General features: G+C 51.6%; 1 protein-coding gene and 1 long non-coding RNA gene across 7 annotated transcripts in view; one reads left to right on the forward strand and one right to left on the reverse strand.

The window, feature by feature from the left end:
• The window catches only part of IQSEC1 (IQ motif and Sec7 domain ArfGEF 1), a 460,032-nt gene that overhangs the window by 311,649 nt on the left and 130,162 nt on the right, over positions 1–18,221 (reverse strand). For all 6 annotated transcript variants that reach the window (XM_053218875.1, XM_053218869.1, XM_053218873.1 and 3 more), the window contains exon 2: positions 13,513–13,542. The gene's annotated coding sequence lies outside the window, so the exon portion shown is untranslated. The remainder of the gene's footprint in view (positions 1–13,512; positions 13,543–18,221) is intronic.
• LOC113597105 (uncharacterized) lies at positions 6,906–7,989 on the forward strand. The gene is made up of 2 exons (XR_003417953.2): positions 6,906–7,395; positions 7,765–7,989. It is a non-coding gene; the product is annotated as an uncharacterized LOC113597105 (long non-coding RNA).

Raw genomic sequence — 18,221 nt, forward strand, 5'->3', positions numbered from 1 at the left:
AAATACCCAGTTCCTGGTCTCAAAATGGTGCTACAACGTATAAGGAAATGTTGTGTTGTGTAAAACACAATAAGGCTCATTATTAACATCTATAAAGCTCAGAGGAAGATTGCTTTTCATCATATTTTCACTGATAAGGTTGTGAGGAGATTTCTCATCAGAAACCTTGGAGGCTAGAAGGCATGGGTTCATGTGTTTAAAGCATTGAAGGAAAAGAGCTGTCAAGCAAGAATCCTACATTTGGGAAAACTGTCCTTCAAAAATGAGGAAGAAATGAAGACTATCCCAGATCAACCAAAGCTGAAAGCCTTGCCCTGATGACTAGACCGGCCCTGCAGTGAAGGGGGTCCTTCAGGTTGAAATGAAAGGGCACTGAACAAGTAACTCGAAGCCTTCTGAAGAGATAATCTCCGGTAAAAGTAAACAGACAGACAATTTTGAACGCTAGTACTGTTATGACTTTGGTCTGTAGCTCTACTTTTTGTTCTCTATGTTAAGGGACTGATATATTTAAAAACCTAATTATTCATGTATGCTTTTGGACACAAGATGCATAAAGATGTAATTTTGTGACATTAACAACTGAAAGAAGGCGGGGTCAGGGCTGTAAAGTAGCTGAGTTTTCATGTGTTATATAGTTTAAGCTGGTATAAATTGACATTACAATGTTGTAACTTTAGGATGTTAAAAGCAATCCCATGGTAACCACACACAAACACACACACACACACACACACACACACACACACACACCGCAGAACATACACAAAAGGAAATGAGAAGGGAATTAAAATGTTTCACTACAAAACAAAATCAACTAAATGCAAAAGAAGATAGTCATGCAGAAAATTTGAGACAGAAAGCAATTAAGGCATATAGAAAACAAAGAGCAAACCACAGAAGGAATTCCTTCCTTATCAGTAATGACTTTAAATGTAAACAGATTAAACAGATTAGTGAAATGGATAAAAACATAGGATCCAACTATCTGTTACCTACAAGGGACTCAGATCCAAAGACACAAAAAAGTTGAACATGAAAGGAAGGAAAAAGATAATCCATGCAAATAGTAACCAAAAGAAAGGGTGGAGTGGCTGTAATAATACCAGACAAAACAGACGTTAAATCAGAAAATGTTACAAGAGACAAAGAAGGACATTTTATATGAATTAAGAGGTTCAGTACAGCAAGAAGAAAAAATGAGAAACATTTACACACATAATGAGAGGCCATTATCAACAGAACTGAAGGGAAAAATAGTTCTATAATAATCGTTGGAGCCTTCCATATCCCACTGTCAATAATGGACAGGACAACCAGACAGAAGGTAAGTAAGGACACAGAAGATTTGAAGAACACGATAGCCCAACCAGCTCTAACAGACGGGCACGGGACCCCACCCAACAATAACGGCACGCGGGACCTTCTCTGAGACAGTCTTTGCATTAGGTCACGAGTTAAGTCTCAGTAGATTTTACAAGATAGATATCATACAAAGTATCTTTTCCAACCACAAGAAGATGAAGTCAGAAATCGGTAACAGAAGGAAGAGTGGAAAATTTAAAGCGCTGTGAAAACTGAAAACACACTCTCAAAGAACCAATGTGTCGAAGAAGAAATCACAGTGGAATGCGAAAATACGTAGAGGTGAAGGGAAATGAAACACGACGCGTCAAAACTCCTGGAAAACAACAAAGCAGTGGCGAGGGGGAAATTTATAGCTGTAAACGCTCACAGTAAACATCAAGACAGATCTTAAATCAACACCATAGACGTGCAACTTAAGAAACTAGAAAAAGCCAAAGGTAGCAAAGGGAAGGAAATAATAAAGATTACAGCGGAGATAAATAAAACAGAGGCTAGAAAAACGAAAGAGAAAATCAATGGACCCAAGAGCTGGTCCTTTGAAAACACCAAACTGCCAGCCGGATTGCCGATGGAGGCAGAGAAGACTCAATGACCGCATTGCCACTGACTCCTTACAGACGTAGAAAGGGTTAGAGTGCTATCGGCAAGTGTATTCCAGCTAATTGGAGAATCCAGATACAATGGACCAATTTCTAGACCTAGAAAACCTACCAAGACTAAATCACAAAGAAAGAGAAAATCGGAAGAGATTCGTACATAACTAGGGAGGAGATTGAGGCTGTAATCGAAGACCACTTGACAAAAAAAAGCCTCGGATCTGACAGCCTCACTGGTGAATTCTACCAAACATTGGAAGAATTGACACCAATCTTCTCAAACTCTTCCAACAAATTCAGGAAAGAACACTTCCTAACTAATTCTATCAGGCCGGCATTGCTTTGATGCACCCTAAATATCTCTGGGCTACCTTCCAGACAGTCACCAGAGGAGTTTTCTAAAATATCCAGCCAGATGAGTTATTTTCTCAGTGACAAAAGAGACCTTTCTCTTGTCTGTGGAAAGAGAGGACCAGCAGTGTCTCCAGAATCAGGCTGAACATCTATGGACCTCTTCTGAGAGCCTCCGTCCACAATGGATGGGCCACACCGCAGACTGGACACAGCTGAAGCGGGGCAGGGGGTGGGGAGGGGGAGGGGAAAATTCACGGAGGTAACCTGGGCTTCAGTTGGTCTGTCAGCTGCTTTGACTGCTTTGGGCATCTTTGAATACAACAAGCCATGTCCTTGTTGGACCCTGGGAAAGGACAATCTATCTGCACATCCAGCCCTATGGGCTGGAGTCTCCCAAACGAGGCCGTTTGTTTTTGGCAACTCTGCTCCACCACAATATTCATCAGACTCCTGAGAAAGATGACCGATGAAGGGATCCATAAATGGTAAGACCATCTCGCACTTAGCTGTGTTTTGTAAAAGGGAGATATTAGGAAACTGGGCCTTTAAGGTTTTGCTTGCACCCTGTTTGTGGAATGGTACGTGTGTCTATGTATGTTGTAAATGTGAGATAGTTTCTCTACCTCCGGGTGGTGGTTGTGAAAATGAATTTGTAAAAGTGTTCTACTTAGCCGGTTTGAAGGCAAGTGCTTGTAAGAACTGGGTGTCCTAGGGGCGCCTGGGGGGCTCGGTCGGTTAAGCGTGTGACTTCAGACCAGGTCATGATCTTGTGGTCTGTGGGTTCGAGCCCCATGTAGGGCTCTGTGCGGAGGGCTCAGAGCCTGGAGCCTGCTTGAGATTCTGTGACTCCCTCTCTCTCTAATCCTCCCCCATTCACACAATCTCTCTCTCTCTGTCTCTCTCTCTCTCTCTCAAAAGTAAATAAACATTAAAAAAATTAAAAGAAAAAAAAGAACTGGGCGTTCTAAAACTCAGAAAGATAGAAACTAACCCCAGGTGTCTTTCAAGTTCAAGTGATCTTGGAAAATATTTGGTACGAAAGCTAATGTAACGTTGTTTGTTTCGTGAAAATGGGCGTAACTCTTTAGAATTGCCAACATTAAATATGATAGTTTCACTCTGCTTGTGTTTACTGTAAGTCAAACCAGCTGTTGGCGTTGTGACTGTCACAAAATGTGATGGAAAAGAAAAAGACGTTAGAGCCCTGTCCAATGGCTTCTGAAGCTTTATGGGCAAGCGAAGGACAGACAGATATAAATAATTTTAATAAATGTAATTAAGGCTACTTGAAAAAATAAGGGAAAAAATTCTGTATTCAGTGAAAGTGAGACTGGTTATTCAAAGAGGGAAAACTTGGGGTACCTGGGTGGCTCAGTCTGTTGAGCATCCCGCTCCTGACCTCTGCACAAGTCATAATCCCAGAGTTGTGGGATTGAGCCCCGTGTCAGGCTCCAAGTGGAGCCTGCTTGAGATTCTCTCTCTGTGTGTCTCTCTGTGTCTCTCTCTCCCCCACTCCCCCGCTTGTGCTCTCTCTCTCTCTCTCTCAAACAAAATTTAAAAAAAAAACAAAGAGGGGAAAACGTAGGACAAAATCTGAAGGAATGCGAAAGGGAAAATTGCAGAAGGTTTGCAAGAAGGGAATCTTTCGAAAGAAATACTATGCATGGTCGGGGCCGAGATTCTGGAGTTTCGCATGTAAGAAACAAGTTTATGAGGGCAGCGATCGACCCCCGGGGAAGAGAAGGGGGAGGCAGAGAACGATGTCAGGCAGAAGTTGAGCAGTGACACGTCAATGGAAGCCTTAGCCGACTCTCTGAGCAGTCCCGAAAGTTGGACTGCCCTTCGGAAGCATCCAAACTTAGGTGAAAGGGGCTGGCTCTTCGTAAGCGTCTTTGGATGTGACCAGCTGGGCAGCGGGCAATGCCCTTGGCAAGGCCGCTGTCAACAGTCACGGCGATCCCTGATGATGTCTGAGCGTCGAAGGCTGTAGGCAGCATTGCTATGGCTGGGAGACCTGGGTTCCGCTGGAGATTCTGGTCAGCACATCCTAACACCCGTCACCAGAACTCAGACCCATGCAGTGCCCTGGATGTCCTTGTCCAAATAAGTATGTATCAACATGGGAGGTGACACGGAGGAAGAAGGAAGGGACTGCATATCTTTTTAAAAATTCATCTTGTTGCAACGAATGAGTTTTAATATCAAAGTACAGCAGTATAAGACTGGAATTTGGGTGTTCTCGGTGTTCATGTGACAGAGGCTTCTTAGATGATGGGTCTAAATTATCAACAGAGGTTTTTCCTTATCTTTAATCTGCCTAGAAAAACAAAGTTTCTATGTCTTGTCTTTGTTAGGTCTTTGCTTACTTAAGAAAGTTGAGTCTGCTCAGTGTTAAGAGAGCTAAGGATTTGCTCACAGCTCCATTTACCTTGCTGTCTGCATTTACCTTGAGAACCTCTTCTTGCCATCCTGGCTAAATAAGTATCCTGTTTTGTAATGATCTGTAATCCTATTTAGGCACGTGTTTTGAAACCTTCTGGTATTTCACCAACTTCCAAAAACCCAGCTTGGGAATGGAAGTCTTTTTGACGAATTAGGCTTATTCCCTGGTGTGTCAAATGACATGGGAGGCATCATCAAATAAGCGATGAGGAACCTTCTTAGGCTTTGTTGTATGGGTGATCGCTCTAAGTGTCCTAGAGATTTTATAAGATTCCTAAGGTTTTCATATGTCCTGGTATAGCGTCATCGCTTGTAATCCTAACTACTGAAGTATCGTGTGTCACAGAATCTCCCTGCCAGCTGCACTGCATTGACAAATACAGCTCTCTGATCCCTTCAGGATCATAAAGCTAAGCTTAGTAAGAATTCCCGGAACTAATGGGGAAACTGCTTTCAAACAGACACTTGTGTAAACATTGCTGGTCCTCTAATGTTTGCTCTTCTAAATTTCAGTCTGCCTATGACATTTGGTAGACGTTTGGTAAGTAATTTCTTCATAAACAGATAGGAAACATTTATCCCTTTCTCCCTACCTGGTACCACCAGAATTCAAAACTCTCAGGGAGTATTCTCGTACTTTCACGGCAGTGTATTTATTTGCAGAAGGTCGATACGAATCCGTTCTCCTTGCAACAGGACGCCACTGGAAACATTGGCCGTGTTGCCAAGGCTTTGACTGGAATGTCATAGTTGAGGGAGCTATGCCTAGACTCAGCTACCATCAGAGAGCTTTAAGGAGCTAATTAAGGTTGACTTTGCCGAGCCAAAGAAGCCCCTTGGAAAACTTGCCTCGTACCTTGCTTACAAAGTTTCCAGCAGCCCTACCAGGTGAATAAGGAAGGTCGTCACTTCCTGGCAGGTGCAGGAACCTCAGGGTATTTGGGGGATCTCGAGAAGAGAGGGAGCCACCCACACCTATAGGTATGGCAGGCAAAGGCTGATGGCCAGTATCTGGCTTGGCTTCTTTAGCCTGACAAGGCTGTTAAAAGTTCAATCTGACATTCCTTACGAAAAGTTCCAGCGAAGCAGATTGAACAACCAAACACCTGTATGACCAATCACCGTTGTGATGGCGCTTGTGTAAACAGGCCCAGCTTCAACTGGACAATTTCACAAACAAATGTGTCCTAATCTGGCTATCTTTGGTGGAGATGAGGGTGGTTTCAGACAGAGCGATTGTTCCAGTAACACACCTGTGAAAATGTAAGATCATAGTTCCGATGAACCGTCTTGGAGGGTTCGTTGGTTGTCTATACACCTGGGCTGGGTCCTGAATTCTTCTGGTTTCCTTGAATATCTGACCCTGACTCTCCAAACTAAGGTTTCCAGTTTTCTCCCACTGTGTTGACTGGAAGCACTGAGAGCGAACACTGCTTTTCCCTGAAGCCCCGCAAACCGAAGCCAGACCACCCGAGGTACACGTGAGAGAAAAGTGGCCCGGTGATCTTAGGGCCACTCAGAAGGATCACTAGAGACACACGGAAAGCTGAACAAGCTGATCGCAGCCATCCCGACTGGACAAGCTGCCATCGGAGCATCCAGACGTGGACGTGTTCACGGATGGGGACAGTGTCACGGGTCAAAGACAAGGAAGAGCTGGGTGCAGTGGTGACCCATCAGCTATCGTCCGCTGCGGAAGACGCCACAAAGTGGACCGACTGCCCAAGGGAACCATGCTGGCAGCCCGTCAAAGACTCCAAGACCCTCTGGAAGAGCTTCCGTGCCAAAGATAGACTTAACTACATATCAACCCCAACGTCCCTTGGAGGACCAAAGAGGAGTTAAGTAAGGAGTGGGGGTTTGGACACCGTGCTGGCATTGACACCGGCTGGAAATAGAATGAATCCTTACCCTAGAGCATCTGATGAAAGAAATAATTAGCCACATTCCTCGAAGCACCCGTTATGGGAAAGATGCCACTCTCCAGTGGATCCAGAAGTATACTGCGGGCTCCGATTTCAGCGAAATGCTACAAAAGGCAACGCTTGTGCGAAAAACAATCCTAAGACTGGGTGCCCACAAGTTCTCAAGGGTGTACAACTGAGACGCCTCAAACCTGGGGAAGACCGGCACGCAGCCTTTCTAGGCTTGGAGTGCCGCTAATAATTCAGCGTGCCAATGGAGTGACAACCACAGCGTCCAAGGCCTTGGGCATTCAGTGGAAATCACACGCTTCCTGGAGACACCGAGAGAGTGGAAAAAGGGAAAAAAATGAACTTGGCAAAGCTCTGCCAAGAAACCCACTTCACTTGGGAACAACCCGTGCCATCTGCCCTGCTTTGGGAAAGAGTGGTCCCTAGAAGAGGGCTTGGTTTCAGCCCCTGTGGAATGTTATATGGAAGACTTTCTATGTTCTTTTCGTGACCTAGGAGTTGCTGGCGGGGCTCCCGCCAGCGATTTGGATACTATCAGGTACGTCCAGGGCCTGACTTTGCTTCCGGCAGGCTGATGTACCTCACAGATGTGTCTTCACGCTGCCTGAATCCCTTGGTGACATCCAAAGGTGTCACTAAAGATGTCACTAAAGACCTGAAGAGCGGGAGCCCAGAGGACCAGCTCCAGCCTCACTGGACAGGTCAGACCCTGCGAGGTGCCATTGACCCCCCACTCCCCCGAGACTACAGGGAATTGAGCTGTGGATTCACACTTGAATGACAAGAATCCACAGGTTCCCTACACCTGTCAGCAGGGAGGAGGTCGAAAGGGACCCAGTTCAGACCAGTGAGCCTCTGCCGGACCTGAACCTCCGACGTGGGGGAAATGGTCCAAGGGAATCAAGCCATGAGGACAACATGCTGCCTGTTGTTCTCCAGTACCCCTAAAACCCTAGACACAACATGGTACAGGAACTATCGACCAAAGTACAAAAATCCCGGTAATGCAGAACATTCCTTTCCACCCCAACGTTTCCACTTGTCTAACCTCAGTCTTCACCCCACCTCAGCAGGAAGTAACGGCCGCGGCCGGGTCGTGGTCCCAATACCCACAAGAATGAGGACGGATCAAAAGACCCTGGGGACTGAAAAGGGTAACCAAAGGGTTAGCAGCCGCAACTTTGTACCCTGACCTTTTTCCTTCGCCACTAAGTACCCCTGACTCTCCTCCTCTAGGGAGGTGGATGTGAGGCTCGCCCTCCTGCCTTGCAAGAATAAACTCTTGCTTTGCTTTATACTCCGTGTCTCAGTGATGGTCTTTATGCGCATCAGGCAGATGAACTTGGGTCCACTACATACGGCAGGCACTCAGTAAAGACCGCTGAACCCACGTGGACTCTGACGCTTGGAGAGTTCAGTGTCTGGTCCGTGGTGACACAGGTAGGACGAGGAGAAGGGTTTGATTTCAGAACTGTAGTGCCTCTACTCCCATCCACAGTGCAAGAAGTTTCTGCTCTCCTCCCAAGGCCACCTGCTCAGCCCTCGGCACAGCACCTCCGTGGCCCCAGCCCCGGTCCCTGCCTTGGAGCCAGCTCCCCATTCCGACCTGGAGGTGACGGACAGCTCAGCCCTGTTTACCCAGCGCCACCAACATCCCAGCCTCATCTGCCAACTTTGGCCATTTTCATACCACCTCGCACACAAAATAAATCGCACGCTCCCACTTTGGGTTTGGGGGGAGAAAAGGCCCAGTCAGTTAATTACAAAGGCTGCCTCGCCTTGGCACGGGGTGGTGGGAGAGGTTCACAGGAAAACGGATTAATTTGGACTCATTGCTTTCCCTTCCACGTCCTCGTTCCAATTAAGACAACACTTGTAACCAAGCCCACCTTCTCCAGAAGCAGCCCCCACACTCCCCAAACAAGCAGTCCTCAGGTTTCACTGGCTGGCTGCTCAGGGTCCCGAGAAGCTTGCTGGGACCTTTGGAAAATGCCAGTCAGGGTTTTAGGATTCTTGTGCCAGGGGTGGGGGGTGGGGGGTGGGGGGATCTACGGGAACTGCTTGGTTCGGTGTTTCTGAGCTCACACTGGTGAGCTGGGCACAGCCGAATACTGGACGCTGGCCTGCTTGGACAGAGGCTGGGTGTCCAGGCTGCCTGCTGGAATCACGCGGGAAGGGGGCAAAATTCAGAGTCTCCGGCCCCGCCCCCCGACCCTACCGAGTCAGACACGTCAAGGACAGGGCCTGGAAATCTGTACCTTCCACAGGCACCAAGGACAGGACCTGGAAAGGCTTTGGGTGGGAAGTCTCAGATCTGCATTTGAAAGCCGTGTTGTCTAGGGAAGCTGTTCAGCATTTCTCTACCCCAGTCTCCCAGAGCTCAAATACTGGGGTGCACCATAACCCTCGTGAACGGGTGGGGTTGGCTGTACAGGTGCGGCGAGGCCCCGACCCACGGCGGACACTCATTACGTGGTACTGATTCCTATCAGTGAACATGACTGAGTTCGTTTCAAGGGGTTGATGAGAAGCAAAAGGTGATGCTTTGGTGCTGCGGAAAGTCCTTGTGCCTTAACTACAGCATCAGCACTGGCCCCGGGCCCTCCACGCAGCTAATCATTCCTTCAGACTCCAAACTCTGCATCACTCTTCTTGTCCCACCTCCCCCCGCCACCCCCACCCCGAACCCCCTGAAACCAGTAAATCATTATCATTAGAAGGTCCAAAGTTGGGAGCCTCCACAGGCTCCTTCGGAATGGAGTGAAAACCAGACGCACACCCCCCGGGAACAAGGGAGTCAAGTCCTAGGTCTGCAACATGGTCAAAACCGAGTCGTTTCGTTTGTGTAAAATGAATACATCTGAGTTTGCACCTGTCTCGGCCGGGGGAAAAGTAGCGCGCGCGCCATCGCAAACGGGCGTCTCCCGGCAAAACCCGTTCCCTGCTGCTCGGGGAGGCTCAGACTGCCAGGAAGGCTGTAGCTCACGTCCTCTGGTGAGAGGGTGAGAAAAAACCCTCACCAAGCAGGGACCCCAGGGTAGGGGTTGGGTAAGGAGGGTCTCTCAGGGTTCATTTCCTTAACATTTAGCAAAGATCATCTGCTCTTGGTGTCCATCCAGACCTTGGCCAGTATAATGAAAGCCAGACGTCACCTTTTCTGAGTTCAGACATGGCCCCTTCTGCCCCCTGTGTTTGGTGTTTGTTGTGGAAGGGGGGATGAAGCAGGGGAGAGGAAGGGGTCTCCACTGAGCAGGGCAGATGGTCCACTTATTTTTCCCTTCCAGTTCACAGCCTGAAAATATTTATGAGTTCCGAATCCAATTAAGCAAACATTGATTTGCACCAGTTCTGTGGGCAAGGCATTGTGCCCAGGGTGCCCGGCAAGACCAAGGTAAACTCATTCCACTACGGCCCGGCCTGTTGGGGCCTGCCCTGTGCTCTGTGCTGTGTGCTCTGTGCCGGGAGACAACCCCGGGGCTTCATGCAGGCTCCTTACCCTGCCTGGGGCTAAGTGTGCAGGTCACTAGGACAGAAATCAAAGTGAACATGGATATCAGAAGCAAGCATAAGAAGCCAAAGAGGGCAAGCAGGGCCAGGGCACTTCAGCCATGACCCCCCTCAAAGCTTCAGTGGGGCCACGGCTTGAGGTTCTCACAGAGGTGTGGGTCTGCTGAACACAGGGGGCACAGGAAACAGCACTAGTCCCACAGACAAGCTGGAAGACAGGCAGGGAACCCATGGACGCACCTGGAACCAGAGGGAAGCACCGCTGGGCAGCCTCGCAAGGTGCCCCGGGGGGACAGGAGCAGGAAGCTGGGCTGCACACGAGAGATGCGGCCGGCTCACGGGGCCTCAGTGAGAGCCACAGCTAGAGAGTGTTGGGCAAAGGGGCTCCATGGAGGGCGAAGCAGGGAGGGTCACAGTCAGACTTGACTTTTAGACCAGTCCTTCTGGTGGGCGGGCCCCTGGGGGAACACTCAGCAGAAGATCAGGCTCCCTTTAGGAAGGGACCTCATGGTCCTTCTTCCCTGGGAAACAGATTTTGCAGCTGTCTGGGCGTAGTGACCTGAATCGTGAAGAGTGGGTCAGATCTGAACCGTCTGGGGGGCTTCCTGGCCTGCGCCCCTGTGTCTACCTGTGCTGAGCAGAGGGTGTGACTAGTGACCAAGGTCTGACCCCCCACCGTGACAGCTCCCTGAGGGCAAAACACGTGCCTGGCATAGGATAGAGACTCAGTCAACGCCTGACCCCAGCATCCTAAAGTCCCAGCAAGGCCTTCTACCACGACTCCTATAGGTGTCTGGGGCTGTCCCCGAGAGTCGGCACAGCAGAGTAGAAGTCGTTATGGGGTTGGGTTTTTGAGCCTCAGAAAAATCTCAGATGCAGCCTTCTCTGCCTGGACTCACATCAGTTTTCTTCCCTGCCTGGCTCCTCACCTCTAGGAGTCCTGCTGACAACCAGTTGGCTCCAGCTGGGGACATAGGTTCCAGTCTCCATACGGTCCCCACTCCCGCCCCAGCCCCAGGCCCCATTCTGAGGCCATTCCTTATTCTCTCACCAAGCAGGTCCTTGGTATTCCTGTCCCCCCCACTGAAATGTCTTTCCCACCCTTCCTCGGAGCAGAGAACTGCCCTCCTGCTTCACCTGGCCTGCAAAATCAGGTTCCTGACAGCCCACCGCAGGGAACCCTGAGGCAGGGGGTGGGTGGGGTTGGGCAGGGCCAAACAGCCACCCGACACACATCTCCCGGCACTTACAGGTGAAAGCCCACTGGTCTCAGGAGATCTCGGTGGAGGGCGCCCCGTCATCAGCCAGGAACACCTTCTGGGGGAGTGTATCAGACAGAGCAGGGAGGGCTCAGATCCTGGGGCTGAAGGCACCTCTCCTTCCTATTCCCCCTGTGAATCCCCTTCCAATGTCTGTGCATACCCCAGGAACGGGATGCTCACTACCCCTCAGCAACCCTCCCTGTCCTCAGATAGCTCTTCATTTTTTTAAAAATGTTTTTTTTTTTTTATTTAATCTTGAGAGAGAGAAAGAACACGAGCGAGGGAGGGGCAGAACGAGAGAGGGACACAGAATCCAAAGCAGGCTCCAGGCTCCGAGACGTCAGCACAGAGCCCGGCGCGGGGCTCGAACTCACAACTGCAAGATCATGACCTGAGCCGAAGTCAGATGCTCAACTGAGTGAGCCACCCAGGCGCCCCGGTAAATCTTCATTTTTAACAAGTTTTCTGGACAGGTAATACATGTTGCATGGTTCCGAGCTCAAGCGACAGCACAGTGCACACTACGAGGAGGCTCACAGCCACTCTTATGTCTGCCTGCCCGGCTCCTTACCTCCCAAGGGATCATTTGAACAGCTGTTCGGGTCTCCTGCCATTGCTTATGCATGCAAACGTTATAAGCAAGAAACCACATTCTTCCACGCAACTTTTCTTACACCAAATGTAACGTGAGATACACGCTCTCCCGCACCTTGCTTTGCTCAGGAAATGGCGCACCTGGGGCCTTTCCCCATCAGTCCATGGAGGGCACCTTCCCTTTGCCCTCACGGCTGCACATATTCAGAGGGGCCATGGCTCCAGAATGCCCAGCTGCCCCTCCTCCCGCAACTCCTGGCCTGGGCCATTCTCCGTCTCTCAGGGCATCTCCTCTCCCCTCTCAGGCCCGGGGGCCACCTGGCCCTCACCCCATCCGTAGCCCCTGTATGACACTCCTCCATCCCCTCACCCTGCGTGTGCCTCTGCTTCCTGCTGGGACCCTGCCGGACTCAGGGTCTATAGACCCAGCCCTCCCAGTGCCCCCTATTCTGCCTCCCTGGCTTGGGACCACCACTCACGTGTCCCGGGTTGCGCCCAAGCCGAGTACGCGGGTACACACTAGGGCCTTGCCATGCTGATTCCTGGAGCCTCCCCACGATGCAGCCTACCTGTCACCCATCTGCACTTCTCTCTCCGTAGGCTGCCCAGAGGACCCCACCCAAGCCCGAAACTCCCAGCTCCAGGCTCAGGATGCACAATTTGTGTTGTGCCCAGTCACGGAGCAATTTCAGAAATCTGAAATCTGCTGCCAGTGGGGCTGGGCGTCCCTGTGGCCCTCAAATTGCCTCCATGCTCCTCCTCTCCTCCCCCACCCTCATCACCAGCCCGCTGTCTCCCATCCTTCCTGGCCGTCCTGGGCCCCCAACTCAAGCCTTGAGACCTGCCTGGCCCCAGCCCCCTGGGCTGAGGCAGTAGCACCCTGGGATTCTGGTTCCTAGCTGCCCCTCCCTTCATCCAGTCAGGAGCCCAAGCTGTGACCCAACTCCATGCCGACCCCCCCCCCCTTCACTGGTGGGGGTGAGGAGAGGCAGGTGTCTCAACTGCAGGCATCGTGTTCTCCATGGACCATGGAGACACTGTATCATTCAAGGCTGCTAGGAGCCCGCCCCTCCACCAAACAGCCCAGAGATTTGCCCCGTCTGGCCCCAGGGACTGCCTGAGGTGAGGAGCTTCTGGTCATAGATATGTCACAGCCTAGGACACCGCCGCTGCCCTTGAGGGGATGGAACTACCACCAAGCCAGGTGACCCCGCACAAAGGTCACTCTAGAACCGAGTAAGCCCGCACAGTAAACCGGTGCTCTCTCTCCAGGACACCAAGCCAGCAGATGGCAGGGCCACGGTCCTCAGGTGGCGGGCCAGGGCCAGGAGCAGCAAGGGAGCAGGGCCCTGACCCGGTGCGACCTCATCACAGAGACACCAAAGCGCAAGGTTTCATTGAAGCCACCCGCTCCCAGGACCCAGACGCACAAACAGAGGCCGATGACACACATACCTGACATTCCGGGAGCTCTCACCTTCAGACCTGCAATGAGAGAGAACACAAACTTAGGATGCGAGTACCTTCCACTATGGGAGATCCACTGGAGCACATGAGCTGTGGGGACATGTGAGGTCCCCAGCTCCCCTGGGATCCCTTCTCCAGTCTCAGCAGACTGTCCCCAGGCCCAGCCCCCAAGGTGTCACATTGCTGGTCTTCTGACCTGGAATCCCACCCTGAAAGCCACGTCCTCCCAGAAGTTGGGCAGCAACCCCAGAGGGGGGTTCCAGAACTCTGTGCCCTGGGCCCTGTGAGGCAGCAACGGAAGGAAAGAGTGAGTGGGGATGGTGTAGGTGGCCTCACTGCATCCTCTACTTGGTATTTCCAGCATCTCTCCCCACTGCCGGCTCTATTTTCAAGGACCCAGAAATCAATTACACCACTTTACGAAGGAGACAAGCCTGAATGTCAAGAAACTGGACTATTAGATCCTATCGCGCATACTTGAACTTTCAACGGAGACTGTGAAATACCCGGCAGCCAAATACAAGACAGCGATGCCTTGCTGCTCTGTAAACCAAAGGAAAGGGGCTTGGGGATTAAAATGCATGCAGCTAAAGGCTTAAAGCCACAGCTGGGCTTCCTGAGTCTGAAGGAGCAAAGGGCTGTGAGCAAGCACATTTGGGAAGCTAATCCCTGGACGTCCCCAATTGGATTTTATTGCCGGCGAGTTACAAGAAATAAAAACACACTTAACTCAAAGTCTTTTTTTGTACTTTTTTTTCTTCTGCAAATTGCCTTTTTCAGTAATTGTGCAGACTAACTGCATCACCCCATGAGCACTCAAGCCCAGGGGACAGCTCCTCCCACAGAGCCACCCTCGCTGGTCTTAGGAGAGCACCCCGTGCCCTTTCCTATGTCTGCTGTGTCAATGCCAGATTTTACCCCGGTTGTCTTTCAAGCTAACTGACAGCCCAGCCCAGGAAAGTTTCTCCAGGATGGCCTACAGGATCTTAAACACCAACTGTCCGCTGTCTGGAAGGCTCCCGTTGTCCCCAGCTCTCACGGCAGCTACACAACGCAGGCCAGTGCCACTGGCCACTTCTGGGCTCAGCCAGCGCAAAACCGGAAATAAAGGTCAATGATGATGATGATGAGAGACGCCCCTTACTCAGCCTTTACTAGGTGCCAAGCCCAGAGCCGGGCCCTGACACAGGCTATTGATGATTTTCACAGCAACCTGGCAGGCCCAGCATGGCCCTCGCTGTGCCCAAGAGGGACCGAGGCTCCCGGAGGCTGTGTCCGCACACGGTCGCATGAGCGGCCAGCATTGAGGTGCTCTCCTGCCACACCTCGGCAGCCAGAGAGCAAACCAGACCCCATCCAGTCAGGATGAAGGTCACTTGGGTGAGTGACAGAAGGGGGCCCTGGGGGCTTGCAGGTGCTGCTCACGTTTGGTTCCTGATCCAGGTCCTGGTTACCCAGGTGCAAGATCGTGATTAATACAAAGGGCAGATTTGGCCATTCAGATTCCAAAATGTATTCCTCCTATCCATTTGGTTTTTGTCCACAGTTCCTGGCGCACACAGCACCCCGAACCCTTGGGATTTTCTGAGCAAAAAAGAGCAACGGGAACATCTTCTGTTATCATATTTGGTTGCATGTCCTCCGCCCCTGAAATCACTTCACAGCCACGACGAGAGCAGGAAATGTTCCACCACACCCGGGATCATGTCAATGCGGTGACTCTCGGAGAGCACCTAAGGATGCGAACTCACGGTCCCGCCCCCTGAAATCAGTCACCAAAAGCCAATGATTCGATCAGTCGGGTCTATGTGATGAAGCCTCCGTAAAAAACCTGAAAGGACGGGGTTCAGATTGCTTCTGGTTGGGGAACACGCAGAGATTCGGAGAGCGTGGCATGCCCAGAGGGCGTGGAAGCTCTGAGTCCCTTCCCCACGCCGTGCCCTGTGCATCTCTCCTACTTGGCTCTTCCTGAGTTACATCCTTTGAGAGTAAGTCAGTACTCCGGTGAGTAAACTGGTTTCCTGAGTTCTGTGAGCCACTCTAACAAACTGATTGACCTCAAGGGTTGGGGGCCGGGGGGGAGGAGTCACAGGAACCTCTGATCTCCGGCCGGTCAGTCAGAAGCGCAGGTTCACAAGATAGGCTTGCGACCGGCATGTGCAGTGGGTGGGGGCAGTCTTGTAGGACTGAGCCCTCCACCTGTGGGATCTGAGGCCATCTCCAGTTAGAGGGTATCAGAACTGGTGGAACTGTAGGACACGAGGCTGTGTCTTGAGAACGGCCTGGTGGTGTGGGAACTCACCCCCCGGCATGTATGTTTTGGAACTGGGTACCAGAATCCCTACCGGCGGAGGGAGGGGGGGAACCAAGTGTGAAAACCCAGGCTGCCACAGGCTCACGACACAAACACGTTCAGAAATAGCACGGTTTTATTTTAAAAAAATGGGGAAGAATAGGGGTGCCTGGGTGGGTCCGAGTCAGCTAAGCGTCCAACATCAGCTCAGGTCATGATCTTGGGGTTCGTGGGTTCGAGCTCCCCCGTCGGGCTCTGTGCTGACGGCTCGGAGCCTGGAGCCAGCTTCGGGTTCTGAGTCTCCCTGTCTCTCTGCCCCTCGCCCACTCGCATTGTGTCTCCCTGTCTCTCACAAATGACTAAACGTTTGAAAAACTTGGAGAATATACAATATGACAGGGATAAGGAGGGGGGATAAGATTAGCTGTGAGCTGACCATTGTTGAAGTGGGATATGAGGGGTGGGAGGGTCTTACGCTGCTTTGCCTACTTTGGTGCACGTTTCAAGTTTTCCACGAGAACAAGCTGAAATAAACAACACATGAGGGTTAAGTGAATGTGAGTGTCCGCGTCACTGGACTCCTGCCAAGTGGCAGGTGGGGAGTTGGGCCCATGATAAACCATGGCTTCGCTGAGGTGGCCTCGGAGGGGCCAGGCCAACCACTGCCTCTCACACCCATGTCACAGAGATAGATTCAAATCAGATGTATTGTCACGACCTTGGCACCCTTCTCTGGGGGAGACACCCATCAGAGAATCTGGTCCCAGCCATGGACCTCACTCCAGGAAAACCCACACATGCTCCTAAAACTCGAGTCATGGGGTTCCTGTGCACTGCCCGCCAAGACACCAGCCCCAAACAGTGGCATCTGGGACGGCTAGCTCCAACTTCCACAGCTCTGGTGTGCCCCAGCCCCGTGACCTCACTCTCTGGGGCTGCACTGGCTTGAGGAGAGACCTGGCCAGCCTGTGCTTCAAAGACAAGAGGATGCGTGACCTGGGAGGTGACGGCAAACATGGCGTTTCTACAGCATTTACAAGTGTATGGCTGAAGGAAGACGGGTCCATATGCTCACCAGGGGCTGGGAGGCGGGGGAAACGGCCAGAGGTCGGTCAGAGGGTGCAAGGTTGCCGTTTACGTGGGATGAGGAAGTCTGGAGGTCCAATGTCCAGCATGGTGACCATCGTTAACAAGGCCGTATGGTGTACCGGAATGTGCTAAGAACAGATTTCAGGTGCTTGCACCATAAGAAACAAAGACAATTATGTGAGGAGACAAACACGTTAACTAGCCTGCCTATAGCGATCATGTTACAATACAACACACTATACCCCTTAAATAGACACCATTTTTATTTAAAAAAAAGAAAAAGGGCAAGGTCTGTGACATGAGTGGTCAGTGGCTATACCTGGACTCTGTGACATCTGTGATGGCAGAAATGACCCCCTTGCCAGGTTCAGGCCTAACCTTTGAAAGGACTGGCAACTTCTGCTATCTTGGCTGTTAGAAAGATAGAAGAAAGAAGATGCCGAGAGGAAGCCCTCACCACCACATGGGGGAGGAGGAAGGCTCCCGGCCCTCAGCCCAGCTGAGCTTCCGGCTGTCAGCCATGGTAAGCAAAGCCTCAGCTGATGTCACACACAGCACAGAGCGGCTGTCCCCACGGGCCCTGCCCAAAGCGGGAAACCCCGTGCAAATACACATGATGACCACTGTTTCCAATCACTCAGCTTGGGCAGGGTTTGGGAAAATCCCAAGCACTGCCTCACCTCTTGCCCCATGAACGTTCCGGCCCCTCATATCCCCCTCACCCCTGCTGCGGACCAAATGTTTGTGTCCCCCAAATCCATACGCTGAAGCCCTACTGCCCCTCCCCCAGTGTGGCCCTACTTGGAGATGGGCCTGTGGGCAGGAGCTGAAAGTTCAGTGGGGTCCTGAGGGTGGGGCCCTGAGAAGGCGGCCCGCTGCAAGCCAGGAGGAGAGGCCTCAATAGAAACCAACCCTGCCAGACCTCCATCAGGGGTTTCCGGCCTCCAGAAACGGTGAGGGAGTCCACGTCTGCTGTGCAAGCCACACCGTCCGAGGTGCCGTGTCACGGCGGCCAGGGTCATCACCGTCTGCGGCCTCCGAGCCTCCGCACACACTCTTCCTCCTGCCTGCGGCGCTCTGCGTAGTCCACACCCCCTGACTACCGGTCCCTTTCCGCAGCTGGGTCCCTCACGGCGGCAGCGGGGCGGGGTGGGGGGGGGGTGCGGCTCTCACCACCCTCTGGGAACTCGGCCAGGCCTCCCTACCTGCTCGGGCCTCTCAAGCAGACTGCCGTCTTGCACAGCAGGGCCCAGTCTATTGCTCAGATGTCTTTGAGTCATGGTTCCCTCAGTACTGCTCCCTGCCTCCCTGGCTC

This window comes from Acinonyx jubatus, chromosome A2 (genome assembly GCF_027475565.1).
Source record: "Acinonyx jubatus isolate Ajub_Pintada_27869175 chromosome A2, VMU_Ajub_asm_v1.0, whole genome shotgun sequence".
Classification (NCBI taxonomy): domain Eukaryota; kingdom Metazoa; phylum Chordata; class Mammalia; order Carnivora; family Felidae; genus Acinonyx; species Acinonyx jubatus.